The 15,735-nt window shown below is 38.6% G+C and overlaps 1 protein-coding gene and 1 pseudogene across 1 annotated transcript in view; one reads left to right on the top strand and one right to left on the bottom strand.

Annotated features, from left to right (window-relative positions):
* Arhgap24 (Rho GTPase activating protein 24) overlaps positions 1–5,707 on the bottom strand; it is a 470,617-nt gene extending 464,910 nt beyond the window's left edge. The window contains exon 1 of the mRNA XM_042668354.1: positions 5,625–5,707. The gene's annotated coding sequence lies outside the window, so the exon portion shown is untranslated. The remainder of the gene's footprint in view (positions 1–5,624) is intronic.
* A 2,754-nt stretch (positions 5,708–8,461) lies between these two features.
* The window catches only part of LOC122097809, a 33,715-nt pseudogene continuing 26,441 nt past the window's right edge, over positions 8,462–15,735 (top strand).

Below are 15,735 nucleotides of genomic sequence, written 5' to 3'. Positions count from 1 at the left end.
TCAGTTCATACCTCAGAACTAAATATATATATATACATATATGCAATTTAACTTATTTGTGTAGTGGAAAGTTAACCTAGTTAAATGATATTGATGCCATAGTGCATTAGAAGACCTTCACTAGGGTTCAGGTGAGCATCAGATTTATTTTTCATCTTCCTGGACAATAAACCAAAAGAAGGAACAAGATAATTTTGTAGCCTCTTTTCTTTTAACAAAAGACACATTAATTACTCAGAGAAGATATGTATTTTAAAACGCCTTGCAGAAAAGGTCAGGATGAATTCATCAGGTAAGTCCCTAAGTAAAGATTATGAAGGCCCAATGATTTTTGCTCACATTTATAAATCACAGCTAGCTAAGAGTCTGAGATCTGCAGGATCATAGTTTGAAGCAGGAAAAAAAATATTCCGTAAGACTCCATCTATAAGATAAAGCAAAAACCTGGGCTGGCGGCATGACTCAAGTGGTAGAATGTTGGCTGAGCAAGTAAGTTGAGAGAGAGCACAAGGTACTAAGTTTAAATCCTAGTATAAAATATTAAACTGTGTAATACAAGTGCTAAAATGTTTTATGTGTATCTCATTTTTCTTATATTGACTCAGTCTAAAAAGATACAGTCTCATGTTAAAATACAGTGCCATGAAGGTATTTTAGCAAAAAGGCTTTGTAATATGAGTCGTCTGGACAAATTTCATACAGATAGAAAGCCTGGAAATTTTAGAGAAGTTAGCGGTGGACTATCACACTTAAATATTCATGTTTGTTCTCCCGTGCTTCTCAGAGACAGAGGAGTAATTTGAACTTCACTTCCTTCACTAGTACCTGAAACACAAGTGTTATGCATTCCTGATTGAAATATTAGCCACATGCTAAAAAGTAGATAGGTAAGCGACAAAAGTAGCATTGCTTTAAGAAGGAAATTCACCCATTTGTGTTTTAGATCAAGTAGAATGCAGCTCCCTTTCCAAAATTTTTTGCTTTTTTTTTCTAAACCAAGTATGTGTATCTTTGATTATACACCATTATTGATATTTATAATATTGAAATTGTAATAGTTTAATTTATACATGAAAAATTAAACATTATATAGCTTTCACATAATGATGTAACAGAGAAAAATTAAATTAATATTCATGTAGTAGACATTGGCTAAATGAATTGTTTTTTATGTAGTTTAAGAAATTATATAATAGCAGAAATAATTCTAAACAAAGAAAAAGTATTTCAGGAAGAAACTGAATTTTCTTAGAACTCAGAGGCAATAAAATGAAAATCAATATAACAAAGAATCAGGAGCATGAAAGATGTCTAGCTAAATCTCTTTATATCTGACTCTACATTCTCACTTAATTAGATCTTACTTCCCTCTAGCACTCAAGGCAATTATGACAAAAATTAGTAACTTAATTTTGTTTGATCCATTATGAGTATGGCCTATTCCATGCAGTATACCCAGATTTAGCTTCATTATTAGCATTCATAGCTAAATCCAGAACCTCCCACTGGGATTTGATAGATCACAGACAATATACACAATATAAAAAACTGTTTATTATCTTGAAACTTAAATGAATTTGTGACTTGGAAAAGAAAAAAGATGATTCTAAAGTAGTGTTTGTTTTGCAAAAGCCCTGCATTTCCTCTATTATGGGAATCACATAAGCTTGTGTGAGCTGATCAACATGGTGAATGATGATTTATTGTTGTTCCAAAGGTGATGTATAGAAGGGCTATAGTTTCATAAGTCAGTAATGAGTATATTTGTTTTTGGACAATGTCACCCCTTCCTTCATTCTCTCCCATGTTTTTCTTCCTGTCCCTAAGCACAGTTGTATAATTCATTTTTAACATAGCATTTAGTGAATATCACTGCTGCATTTGTGCACCCTTTGTCCCTCCATTTCTGTTCCCCCACCCTGTAATTACTCTCCTAAAGACAGATAAAAGAACAAACAAGACAAAAAGAAAAGAAAAGCAACAACTAAGGAAAAAAAACTTCTTATTCCCATTTCCTGGAGTTTGTTTTAATAAATATTATTTTATATAGTCAGAGGCACACAGCACTGAGCCTTGTGTTCCTCCCCTAAGACTCCCTCCTTTGTGTTGTTAATTTAGAAAATAGAGCAAATAGATATATAGAGAGCAAATAGCCATATTTTAAATGAACTGTTGAGCCGGGCGCTGGTGGCTCACGCCTGTAATCCTAGCTACTCAGGAGGCTGAGATCTGAGGATCGTGGTGCAAAGCCAGCCCGGGCATGAGAGACCATGAGACTCCTATCTCCAATAAACCACCACAAAACCGGAAATGGCGCTGTAGCTCAAGTGGTAGAGCGCTCGCCTTGAGCTGAAGAGCTGAGGGACAGCGCCCAGGCCCAGAGTTCAAGCCCCACGACCGACCAAAAAAAAAAAAAAAAGAGTAAATGAACTGTTGGGATATAACTATTGACATAAATTGGAGTCTAATAATACGCGCTTCATTTATGGTCATATATTAAAGAAATATTATCTATTACATTTCAAACATTGAATTGGGCAATTGAATACATGTGGTTACCTTATGACCAATGTACCCACTGAGGAACTCACAATCATTGGGAGTATGTCATGTGCCATGAAACATTTTTGTCCATAAGCGACACACATATTACAGCAGTAGTGCAAAAGTGTATAATCCCATATGCCTAGTAGTTCCTATCATCTAGTTTTGTGTAAGCTCACCCTGAAATGTTACCATAATGATGAAATCATAAAATTAAACATTTCTCAGAATATGTCTCCAATGTTAAATGATACATGATTGTCATTATTCAAAAGTATGAGCAATGTACATGGAGTGAGGCAAGAATCATTAACTCTTGCTGAGTGGAATTGGCAAACTTTCCCAAGGAAGTTCCAATTGAAGTGGGACAATAAGGATCAGCAGGGACTCCATTAAAACTAAATATAAAAACAGGAGACCACAAGCGAAGAGAGAGGAAGCTAGATATGCTGCTTAAAAGGACCCAGGTTTGCAATAACTTCAGAAGCTGAATCTTTTCTGACTCTTCCTCACAATCCTTCCCTTTCTAAATGTGCTTTGACTTAGCTGCCTCAACTAGCAGAATTATGTACAGTTCAAGTTCAAAGAGCAGACAGATGGGTTATGACTGGGGGATTCAATGACAGAAGTGTCTTCTGGCTCTTTGCATGAAGAGTATTAACTTCATAGCCTAATCGACTATTTACAATTTTATTTTTAAGTACGCTTCTCCATCTGGGAAAAATCTTAATCCTTTAGCTATGGCTTTAAATATAAACAGGCAGCTTTTCATTGAAAAATCTCTTCCGCTTTCTTCTGCAGTACAGTGTGATCAGTGTAGAATTAAGGCCTGAGGTTCTGGTTATCATCACCGTCCTCTACACCCACGCATGACCAATTATATGACTGCCCCTTCCTACTGCGCTCTAGGCTGGGTCTCCACTTAGTTTTCCAAAGCGTACACCTTTTATCAACACTCAAGGCATGTCAGAATGAAAGAATCAGCACAACATAAGCTCCATTCATGGGAGATTCGTTTTTCACCACCAACGCAAAAATACCAGAAGGAATAATAACTGGTAACTAAGATGGTGTCAGCATTGCTCACATCAAGAACAGGAAACAAATGCCTAGCCTGAAAATTAGAGTAACTGTGCCAGGGGCTTTCAGCCCTGGGAAGCCAACCCAGACAGGACCAGAGCCAGAAAGAAAATACTCTTCAGTGGGTCTCTAGGTCATGGTGGTATTCTTTGGGACACTGTTGGTAAATATTACATAGGCTTTGCTAAGAAGGCAAAGTAATCAGACTCAAACTGTTCCACTGCTCACTACCACCTGCTGTACATTCCTCACTCTGCTCCTCCCCCCACCCCCAACTGGGAGGGCCCTTGACCACATAGGAAATACAGCCTTGGTCATGGAAGTTATTAGAGCTCTGGCCATTGCTAACCAGAACAAGAGCTGAGCAAATTTCACCGAGGATTTCTGCCAAGGTTTCTATGTTCTATGGAAAGATGCATTGCTTCTTAACTGCATTCACTTTCCCCGCCACACACACACACATTTACTATTAGATTTATATTTTCAAGGTATTTCAGACTCAAGGTATGTAGAATTCAAAAGAACATTACAAAGAAAATGCTAGCACCTCCAATTCATAGTAAAGACAAGTGTAGTGATACAGTTGAATGTCAAGGACATTCTGAATCACATGCAGAAAGAGTTACAGCTTCTCCTTCCTAATATCAAGTTAGTTATGTGCTCTTTCCATACACCTAGAGCCGAAAAACTCAGTTCAGCCCTTTTTCCCACTTAAAAGCCTTCCTCCAAGAACACATCCCCACTGTAGGGTAGCAGATGGTATTTATTTTAGAATTTTTTCTCACCTTGGTCCACTAAGATACCAAAGGAGAAAATGCTAAGAACTCAGTAATGGCTCCAGGGAGAACAGATTTCCTGGCTTGTACCTGAAAGTTGGGCACTCAGAGAAGAGATAAAGGGGAGTTTCTTTATTGGGTTGTCTAGAAGTTGAACTATCCCTAGAGAAGAGGAAATACTTTGAAATTTGAAAAGGGGAATGAGATCTTAACAAGCCTAAGGGAGCTTCACACTAGCTTTCTGGCTTTTTCTAACATTCATTCTGTGTGTCTTATATTTTATGATACCCAGTTAATACCAACATCTCTTTTTGCCCTCCAGGGCTGGTTTTGAGTTCTAATTAGCACTAGAGAACAGATTGTATTGACTCTATCTGTCTTTTCTGTAATTGAATAAAGTCATTAAACTCTACTTCCATTGTTCCTGGATTTCAATTAATTTCTCTTATTTAGCAGACACAGCAACACAAATGGTTACTTACAGATAAACAAATGGTTTACCACTTTTATGTCTCAAGCACATAGTGTGATTTGTTTCTTCTTTTTAGAGTGAGAAAATGGTGACAACTTGGAAGGGTAAAAAATATAAACATAAAATCTAATGGAAATAGGAGTTGTTTGGAGATGACATTTAATTTGAAGGAAGTAGACGTAAAGTAGGAAGGGCACAGGTATTCTTATCACCAGTTGATATTAAAAATCTAATATCTCTAAGGAATTCAGAGTCACACAACCTCCCTTCTAGTTGAGCACTTAGGAAAGAGAAGCAATCTGAAGTATTTTTTTTTACTGAGAACATAGTTCATGTGTACCCGTAAGAATGGATACTTCCTTTAAAAACTATTATTAAAAAATCTAGACAAAGCTTTTTTTGAGGGGTTCCAGGGTCCCCAGAGATTTCCTAATAGTTCGTGTTTATACCAATGGGCATGCCCTGATGTCTAGGAAACTGGCAAGACACTGGTGGAAACAGAAAGCCAGGAATAGGCAGAGGGTGAGTAGTAGTAAGAGGAAGATGAATTTCACAAAGGGTCGTGATTCATTCCAACTATTTTTTGTAAGCCAGAAACACAACACACCGGCCTGTGCCCTTTCCTAAGCGTGCCCACAACCCATCCCCACATACGCACCCATGCATGTGAATGCACACACATGCTGAGACCCCCGGGGGGCCCCCTCCCGCCGGGCCTCTGCGCACTCCCCCCGGGGGGCCGCGTCACCTACCTGTCTCTGGAGCGCAGGACAGAGGCGGGATCACCGGTGACTGCTCAGAGGGACTGGGCGCCCAGGACTCCCCCCGAAAGAGAGAAAAGGGGGCGGCTCTGCTCCTTCACTTCCCACCCAGAGGGGAAGTGTGGAGCCCCATTCACTCCCCGGCCCCACGGCCGCTGGCTTCAGAAGAAAGCGGCTGCGGCCGAACCAGCTGCTGCGACCGCGGTGGGTGGAAAGTTGGGGTGGGCAGGGGGGGCAGGTGCCCCGGGTCGGCGGGTGCCCCGGGTCCTCTCCGGTGCCCGCGGCAGCCCCAGGCAGCTCCGAGCGCCGCCGAGACCCAACCTCGCCGGGTCGATGCTCCCCGGAGCTGGGCTGCGTTGCCACATGCACTTGAGAAATCCAAGCAGTTGCGCAAAGAAGAGTCTCAGAAGTTCGACGGAGCGATGGTGTGTGAATGTGTACACAGACCGGAGGAGGAGGAGGAGGAGGAGGAGAAGCTGGAACAACTGAGCGCGGCAGCCCTCCCGTGGCCTCGGGTTTCACGTTTCACTTGGCAGCTGGCAGCTTCGGAAGACTCGGTCAGCACTAAGGGGAGCTCCGCCCTCCAGCGTCCGGGTGATCTCCCACCCTGGCCACCGGCCACCGCGCTCCTGACCCGCTGCACAGCACCTGCCAGGGTCTCTCTGCCTACAGGACTCCCTCATTTCAGCTCCTGTGCAGCGTACCTACGTCCTGGACACTGATCAGAGACTGTGTGTGTGTGTGTGTGTGTGTGTGTGTGTCACAGGCCAAAGCAACCTGTGCCTATTGCCCTTCAGGGAGTTCTGCATTTCTTCCCCAACTTTCCCCTCCCCCTCTCCCCCCCCCCCCCCCCCCCCCCCGCCACGCACACACCAGTTGTACTTGCTTCCACCAACTGGGTCCTGGTAAAAAAAATCGGAGCTCTAGCATCAAAACCTTTGCTCCTAGAAATGCATGTTTAGGTAAATGTCCTCTATCTAGATTCTTGGAGGGAATTTTAAGTCTAATACTGCCCCGTAGTGGGTTTAGGGTTCTCAGAATCACACGTAGTGAGCTGGGTGCCTGTAATCCTAGCTCCTCAGGAACTGAGGAAGGCAGTTCCAGGCCAGGCAGGGCAGGAAAGTCTGTGAGACTCATCTGCTATTAACCACCCAAAAAGCTGGAAGTGGAGGTGTAGCTCAAGTGGTAGAGCACCATCCTTGAGCAAAAATCCTAAGGGGAGCACGCAGGCCCTGAGTTCAAGCCCCCAGTATTGGCACGCGCACACACACAAACACATGCAAAATAATAATATTATTATTATTAAAAGTAATTAACACAGTAAGAAACTGAGCAGTAAACATTTTCCTCATGCAGATCCCATTTCTCTTCACCATACAAAAACACTCGTATTTCAAATTGAGATTTTACAGTTCTGGTTATTTTGGCATATCAAATCAAATTGCTTCCAACATTTTCTAAAGATCTGTGTTTTTGTTTATTTGAAAATCATCACAAAATGACACAAACCAAACACAAATGAGAGCATTTCCATGAGGATTTCCAGGCACGGGAAAGGAGATCTGTGTTCAGATTGAGAAGTTCCAATAACTAAAGCATGCTTTTCCTCTTTCTCCTCTTTCTCTGGTTTCTTGGGGGGGCGGGGGAAGGTTTGAAATCTTTCTCATGCCAGGCTGAGGCCCTACTTGAAAACTGATTTTCTGGCAGGAAAATTCTCAGCCCATTAATGAATCAAATTAAGTTCTGTGGGCTAAAAATAATAACGTCTTTTAGTATTTCCTTTTTCAAAATGTGCATAGAACTCCTAGCCAGAAGCAACATATCCTATTTTGTAATTGGTGGAAATAAATGGTGTTCATCTATTCACATCTTCTAAGGGGACCCTGGCAGGTGAATCTGATGAAAGCAAGGAAACAATGAAATTTGCCAGAATGAAATCTGCTCACACTTGCTGGCCAGGAAAGCCTCAGGAAAATGTGTCAATAGGAATGATTCAAGATTGTGACATTTAAAGAGGACAGGTTAAACTTATTTCATGGTCTAACAAATAGTACCATAGCAATTTGATTTCAGGCAATACGAAATTGAACTCACGGTGGTTCCTGAATAGTCTCTGGTCTAGAAAATTAAGACACACCTCTAAGAAACCTATGTCCAAAGCCTTTTTCCTTCCACACCTCTGGCTGTGTTTCCACCTTTCCCACTTGAGCATCATTTCATAGATGAGTGTGAGGTAGGTTGTTTTCTTAAGCTAGCAAATACACAGGAGAGGAAGGTTGTCATGGAGATTGAGCAGATAGAGTGGAGAATACATACATCCATCAGTGTGAGGCACATTTCCTACACACACACACACACACACACACACACACACACACACACACACACACAGATTTTTCTACAGAAAGGGCAGGACCACTGAGTTGCTCTGCAATAGTTCAATGACAAAAGCATATCACCTTGAATTAGTGCATTCACTGGGACAGGGAGACATCTTTCATAGGTATCATAGCAACTTGAAAGCAGAGAATAAGATGGACCCAGAAGTTTCACATTTTATTCTCACCAGAGGAGACATCAGGGAACTAGCATCTGTCATTCGGCTCCCAGGGAGGGGCTTTGCTGATAGCATGCCCAAGGGACAATTTGAAACTGAGGTTTCCAAGTCAATTTCAAGGCTGAGTAGAAGGCATGTTTCCCACAAACCCTATAAAATCTAGTAACAACTCAAAGGTGAGGGATTTCTAGCTATTCTACACCTAGACACTTTCAGAGAAAGGCCTAGAAAATAAATAAAGCTGTAAGTGGAAGGTGGAATTTGAGGGCACATGGGGATGAACAAGTCTTTAGAGCCAGAGATGCTCCAGAGATCCAGAAATGAAACAGAAACAGGAGGAAAGAAAGAGGATAATGGTTTCACTCCACCTGACAAGTTTGAGTGTCGCACAGGACAACCTTCTAAACACTTGGTCCCCAGGATTCTGTGTCTAATCTGGCAGTTCTTTACTTGGAATTTAGTGAAGGGAAACCCAACATGTAATTGTATAATCACTTTGTCTAATATTTCAAATAGATGGGTCAAATGTTACCATTAAACCCGTAGGGATTAAGAATGTCTCTCAATGTGTTTACTAATTCAAAAATTGCAAAGTTTTCTAGTAGATTCCTTTCCAGATTCTTTGAAGTCCTCAACATAAAGGTATTCATTGTCACTTCACCCAATTGTTCATTAATACCAGATACTGAGACTCTTGAATTATGTTTACTTTTAAGAAAACATAAATTCCTAAGAGGGCAAAACACACAAAACACAATAGTCAGGAATTGCCAAAGTCCTAACATTTCCTACAGGCTTTCACCAACAATGCAGAATTTGTGTGGGTCTTGCAATATGCCAAGATCTGATTTCAGGATTAAGATAGAAGGCTATGTTTAAAGAATGTCTGTTTCTAAATGTCTGTTTTTGTTTTTTTCTTTTTATTTCCCATTGGAAGTTCCTTTGCAACAAAGTCCAGCTTTGTCTTTGCTCAGTAAAGTGGGAAAAGATTAAGGGAGTTCTGTGCTTGCCCTTCTCCTAGACTGGATCATGTGATTAGAGAAAGGGGATTTTCTACTGTGGTCACCAAGGGTGGGTCAAAACTTAATGTAGCTGAATCCCTGTAAGAGAGCCAATAAGAAGAGAAGGAGGAGAAAATGAGTGTAGAAAATTATCCTGTGGCCATGGTTCCTTTCTGGCTTCATAATATAACCTCAGATTCCTTCTTACACTATAGCTTTAAATACCAGGCATATTGTCCACAGAGATCTTGAGAAGGCCATGGTATCAGCCATCATCACACTGTTTTTTGAATTAAGACATTCTTGGTGGCAGAGTAAGTCAAACTCCATTATTCCCCAGGTCTACAGAGTAATGGAATCAAAACATTCATTATTAAATTGATGTACAAAATTGTGTTTGTTGAGTTTTGTGGAGTTACAAAATTAGCTAGCTCAACCCATTAACATTGGAAAATGGAATTAAAAGTTCCCCAGGACTTCACTACTTATAGATAACTGAAGTTGACATCATTTCAAGTAATTTCATTTTTTCTAACTTCTGGGTGCGTCCTATCTTATATAACAGTTCAGATGATACAGTCTGCTGCAGCAAGATCCTTTTTGCTTAGACCTCAAATTCCATGTTCAGCTTCCAATTAAAATGGTTCCCTTCCAGTGAAAATGGTTAGATGCAGTCTAAACCTAAATTTTGGAGCTTCCTGGGTTCCATTCAAAATCAGATCTTTGTGCTGGGAAGGTGGCTCAGTGGTATAGTGCTTGCCTTGCATGCATGAGGCCCTGGTTGCAATTCCTCAGCACCACATAAGCAGAAAAAGCCTGAAGTGGCGCTGTGGTTCAAGTGGTAGAATGTTAGCCTTGCGCTGAAGAGCTGAGGGACAGCACCCAGGCCCAGAGTTCAGGCCCCACGACTGACAAAAAAAAAGTCAAACCTGTGCCTTCCAAGATGAGCACCTTTCCCTTGATGGGGGTCCCACAATAAGTCTTTGCTTTATACCTGCATGCCATTTCTAAATCCTTCGTTATTCTAGAATTTACTTCTGTGTTCAGATTCACAAATTTCTATTATTTTATCAATGTGCATTCATTGTGCATATAATGTAATTTGATCAAATTCAACTTCTCTATTACTCTTCCTGATACTCTCTCCATTAAAAAATAATTTTAATTGGCTTCATGTTTCTATTTCCATGTGTTCATTAGAAGTACTTTAATTGAATTTACTCTCCCTTATCTTCTTTTTTAAATATATATTTTTTTATTGTAAAGATACTGTACAGAGGGGTTACAGTTACATGAGTAACTCTCCCCCGCAAAAGTTGTAAAGTTTGTTTTCAACATAGTGTCTTGTACATCAAACAAGCCCATACTAAAGCAACCAGCACAACTCCGTTTATCGCAGCATTATTTACTATAGCTAAGATATGGAACCAACCCAGAGGCCCCCCAGTAGATGAATGTATCAAGAAAAAATATATATATACATATATATATATATATATATATATATATGACACTGCCCCATTTGTTAGGAAATGGAAAGACTTTGAAAAAATTATATTAAGTGAAGTAAGCCAGGCCCAAAGAAATATAGGTCCCATATAGGTTTCCCTTATCTGCAATAACTAGTATATGTCTAAGACAAGCAGAAAAGGTCAAAAGCTATGTTCATATGACCATATAAGATGATGATAAGCAAAATGAACCCCACGTTAGGGACACAAGAGGTTTATCTTTCTTGCTGTTGTTTCTAATATACTATGTGATTTTTTTGTTTCTTTTGTATATTCTTCCACCATGGTATAACCCCTGTTTTCACTGTATTTGATTCTGGTGCCCCGCACCTTGTATATGCATTTTTCTAATTTGGGGAGGGGAAGGGAAATAACAAAATGCTGAAATAAGGATAAAGGTTGATCCATTGTAACAACGAGATGTATAAGACACTATGTTGAGAACGAACTTTACAACTTTGTGGGGGGTGGGGGAGTGGGGGGAGGAATTGGAGAGGAGGGGAGGGAAGGGATGGTAGGGGCAAAACAAAGGAGGAGCTGACAATGAGCAATAGGAAATGTACTCATTACCTTACTCATATAACTGTATCTTTGCAATAAAAAATATACACTAAAAGAAGGATACAGGTTGACCCTTATCTTCTTTTTAACCACCCCATACACACTTTCTCCAACTCCTTGACATTATCAATATACTTTAAATATTTTATACTATTGTCATCCAAGACAGCCTTTATTTCCTAATCATTCACATTTCAGATTAGCACATCCTCTCTTTTTTCTCCTTCCCATGAATAAATGCGTGGATAAGAACTCTCACACACAAACCCCACACACATTCATCTCACACATGAATATCTATAAATATAATAAATAATTTTGTAGATTTTAAGATTACTCTCATATTAGAATCTTCTCATTAAGGTTTATAAATAATAAATGCTTCCATGGTGACAAAAGCTTTTTTTTTTCCTCCCAAGAATTATTTACTCATATTCTACCTAAATGTAATGTGCCTTTTTAAAGTTTTCTATTGTCTTTAACTAAGTAGGCAGGAAGTAAATTAGCAATTAGTTCTTCTTATTCTTAAACCATGTACCTGTGTATTGTTCATATATATATTTACATATATATATATATATACACACATATATATGAATGTATGTATTTTTATCACCTGCACAGCTAATGCTGAAGTCATTCTATCTCCATCACATGGCAAGTTCTTTAAATAATGGATGTTTCTTTTGCCTTCATTGCTGTTCTCTGCCTTCTGCATCACCTGCTTTATTTATTGTCAGAGAACTTGAAAGAAGGAAAAAAGCTGTACCTTCTTCAGAATTCTTAGCCCACTGGTAGATAACATAGAGTGAAGGTACGTATCAATGCTAATGGATCCACATGCTATGCATAACTGAATCAAATGCTATTTTTTTGATTTGCTGTACTAACTAACTTGGGGCCCTAAAGTCCTCTAAACTCAATGCAACTGTTAAGGAGATAGATAATGTTACAGAACGCATACATAACCATAAATTTAGGAAACAAATTTTCAACAAAAACTAAATAAGAAGATATAAATGAAAACTGTAATTCATTTAAACACATAAACAATGATAATAAAATAATAGAAACAGTCCTTATATATGTTTTATATAAAATATGTGATATATAAGGATAGAACTAGAGATAGACAGGTATAAAGATAGATAGGTAGGCAAATAGATAAAAAAAGAATTTTAGCCAGTGCCAGTGGTTGGTTCATGCCTGTAATCCTAGCTACTCAGGAGGCTGAGATCTGAGGATCATGGTTCAAAGCCAGCCTGGGCAAGGAAAATCTGTGAGACTCTTCTCTCCAATAAACCACCAGAAAACTAGAAGTGGCGCTGTGGCTCAAGTGGTAGACCTCTGGCCTTGAGCTGAAGAGCTGAGGGACAACGCCCAGGCCCAGATTTCAAGCCTCATGATGGACAAAAATAAAATAAAAAATTAGACAGGGTCTTACTATTGACTTACTCTGTAGCTCATCAAGGCCTCTGACACATGGTTCTTCTGTGTCAGCAGTCTCCAGTGCTAGGATTACACATATATACCAACAATTCCAGCCCTTTCTTATGTTTTTTTTTTTTTTTTGCTTTCTTCTTGTTTATTTTTAGGTCTGAGACCAGGACTCAAACTCAGTACCTGACACTTTTGCTCATTGTTTAGTACTCTGCCAACTGAGCCATGTCTCCAAACCCTTTCTTATTTTTTAAAATGCCTTCTCATATATAATGTCTTCTGATTGCAGCAACTCTGAAAACTCTAGCATAATTTACATTTTACAAGAGTATAAAGAGAATTATTATGTTCAACTTAATCACAATTATATCTACCAGTGGAAGGTTAGAACTAAGAATTGAACCCCAACTATTAGAATACACGCTTGGATCTTTTATTATTAATGTGTCACTGATATCATATCTCTCTGCAAAGGACAATATAATTTCCATTTTCTGTATCACGTATGCTGTCCAAATGTTTGACAACAATGTTTAGGTTCTTTTGTAAGGATGCATTTTTCATCTTTATATATACCAATTCTAAATCCCATTAAGATGTTAATTTTAATGTCTTTCTTCCTAGGCTTTGATTCAATAGTCCCACAAATAGTAAATCAACTGTTCTCCTTGGTTTATTTCTGTGTTTACCATATGCTATAGGTGTTAATGAATAAGTGAAAAGCACGTGGAAATACCAGCAAGTAGAAGAGTGATTTATATAATTCACAAGCTTGAAAATTAGTCTCTAAAAAATGTTACATTCAAAAATCTTATAACAAACATTTGCAAGTGAACCTAATGGAAAAGATTGTAATCATTAACTTGTTTTTTAAGACTCAGAAAACAGATAGTGATTATTTAAGGAATAGACTTGGGAATTATTAGCTTCTCAAAAAAAATTATCCAGCACAAACTTTCTGGGAAATCAATGGAAAATAATGTAACTTTGATAGATTTTCAAAACAAACTAGGAAGATATTCCATGAAGACAATCATAACAAAAAGACAATAACAAAAAATTCTAGCAAGCAAGCTTTGTAAAGGCTTATTTTGCAAGAATAGAGAGGTTAATCTGGCGAGTATGATGAAAATCAGCTGTGGTTCAGATCGAACTGGCAAATGCCACCCTTTATAAATGCTAAACAACCAGTCCTAAACATCTACCAAGGAAGACTTTTTCTCTTGTGTGTTCTATTCATGAACAGATCTGTAAGACTTCTCAGGGACAATGATGGAGGTTAGTCCCAAGGGATGGAAACTGAGGCAACAGGATGTCAGTTTGAGGCATTTTCAAAAGGAAAGATTCTTTTGAATGGGACATTAGTTGATTTTATTCAAATCAAAGTCACCTCAAACTCATGGAAAATGATTCCAAAGATAATCAAGGAAAGGACTTGTAGAAACAAACAAGAACAAGATGAGCATGTTAAGACAATGTGAAAATAAGTTGTCTCCTACCTTGGGTGGAGCCATGATGGTGTCAGTGTCTATAAGAGCGATCAGCAGTACTAGCAAGATGGAGCCCAACTTTGTTTCTTACATTCAACTCTGGGGCAAAACAAAGCCACCAGGCAAATATATATATATATATATATATATATATATATATATATATATATATATATATATATGCAAGTGAATGAACAATAGCTCTAAGATCTTTGGTAGCAAAATTTTAGTGATTCCCAAAGAGAGGATGTAAGTTCAAAACCATAGGAGGAATTGATAAGAGGCTTTCTGGGGTGGGGACTCCCATAGGTCCTACAAGTTACAGAATTTCAGCTTAAATCTGACATCTAAAGCTTAGACTTTAAATCATATAAAGCACTCCTAATACTTTCATTCATTTAAATGGTACCCATGTCCCTAAATTATTTTAAAGTATTGTGGATATTCAAGTCCAACAATGGTAATTTCATAAAAATTACATAAGGAAATCCTGTCTCAAAAAAAATGGCCCCCCTAAAGAGTGATTTCCAATATTAAAAAAGAAGTCAAAAATAGTAAAAATGACCGTGGACTTCTGTCTGTCTTAGACCTTCACATTTTCATTAGAGGCACCATTGGGCTGTGAAGGTGGAGAGTGGCCTTGATGACATCTGCTAATTGTAATTCCTCTTTTCCAACAATGTACACAGAACCAGTCATTACAGAGTTCCCTGGAGAGCCATCAGAATCTACAGAATTTCTACAGCCTACTGTCTCAATAGTATGCTTTTACCAACAGAACATGAGAGACAGGTACCTAATAGATTCCTAATAAAAAAAAAAAAAACAAACATTGAGCTTGTTTTAAAATAGTTTAATCATTGCGACCAATAATGGCACTCATTATCATAGCTGTCATGAGTCTATTTATATGGTTCCACTATAATTCAATTTTAATTAATTTGGTCACTATTTAACAATGCTGCTAAAACCTTATTTCTAACCTTGCATCATTCAGCACAGAATTTAGAAATTTAAACTTTTAATTTTCTGCTATAAAATTTGTTTTGGTGATAGTGATTAAATTACAGTATTTAAATCCAACAATCCCTGATTTCATGAAATACTTATGTGTAGGAGAGACAGAGAGAGAGAGGCAGAGAGAGAGAGGGACAGAGAGAGAGAGAGACAGAGAGAGAGCTGGTATTGCAGTTTGAACTCAAGGTCTCATGCTTGTTTGGCTTGCCTGTTTAGCTGGCACTCAAGCAGTATATGGCTAAACATACTTCAATAGTTGCATGTCTAAAAGTGACCTCCTACCAAACCAAGGCATGAACTGTATATACATTGGCTTTTACATATTATAAATACAGAGGTTCAAATGTTTTATTAGGTATTCACAAATGTCAAACATTTGAGATACTAAATCAAAAGTGTTCAAATATCACTGTACAATATTCAATGCAATCAGGATATTATCATAAATATTATGAGGACCAGAAACTATCCATACCAGAATCTTTATAGTCACATAGTCACACAGTTGAGGTAAAGGGAAGGGCC

Source organism: Dipodomys spectabilis, unplaced genomic scaffold (assembly GCF_019054845.1).
Source record: "Dipodomys spectabilis isolate Male_0828 unplaced genomic scaffold, ASM1905484v1 ptg000436l, whole genome shotgun sequence".
Classification (NCBI taxonomy): domain Eukaryota; kingdom Metazoa; phylum Chordata; class Mammalia; order Rodentia; family Heteromyidae; genus Dipodomys; species Dipodomys spectabilis.
The sequence above is the reverse complement of the archived record's forward strand: the minus strand, read 5'-3'. Positions and strand labels throughout refer to the sequence as shown.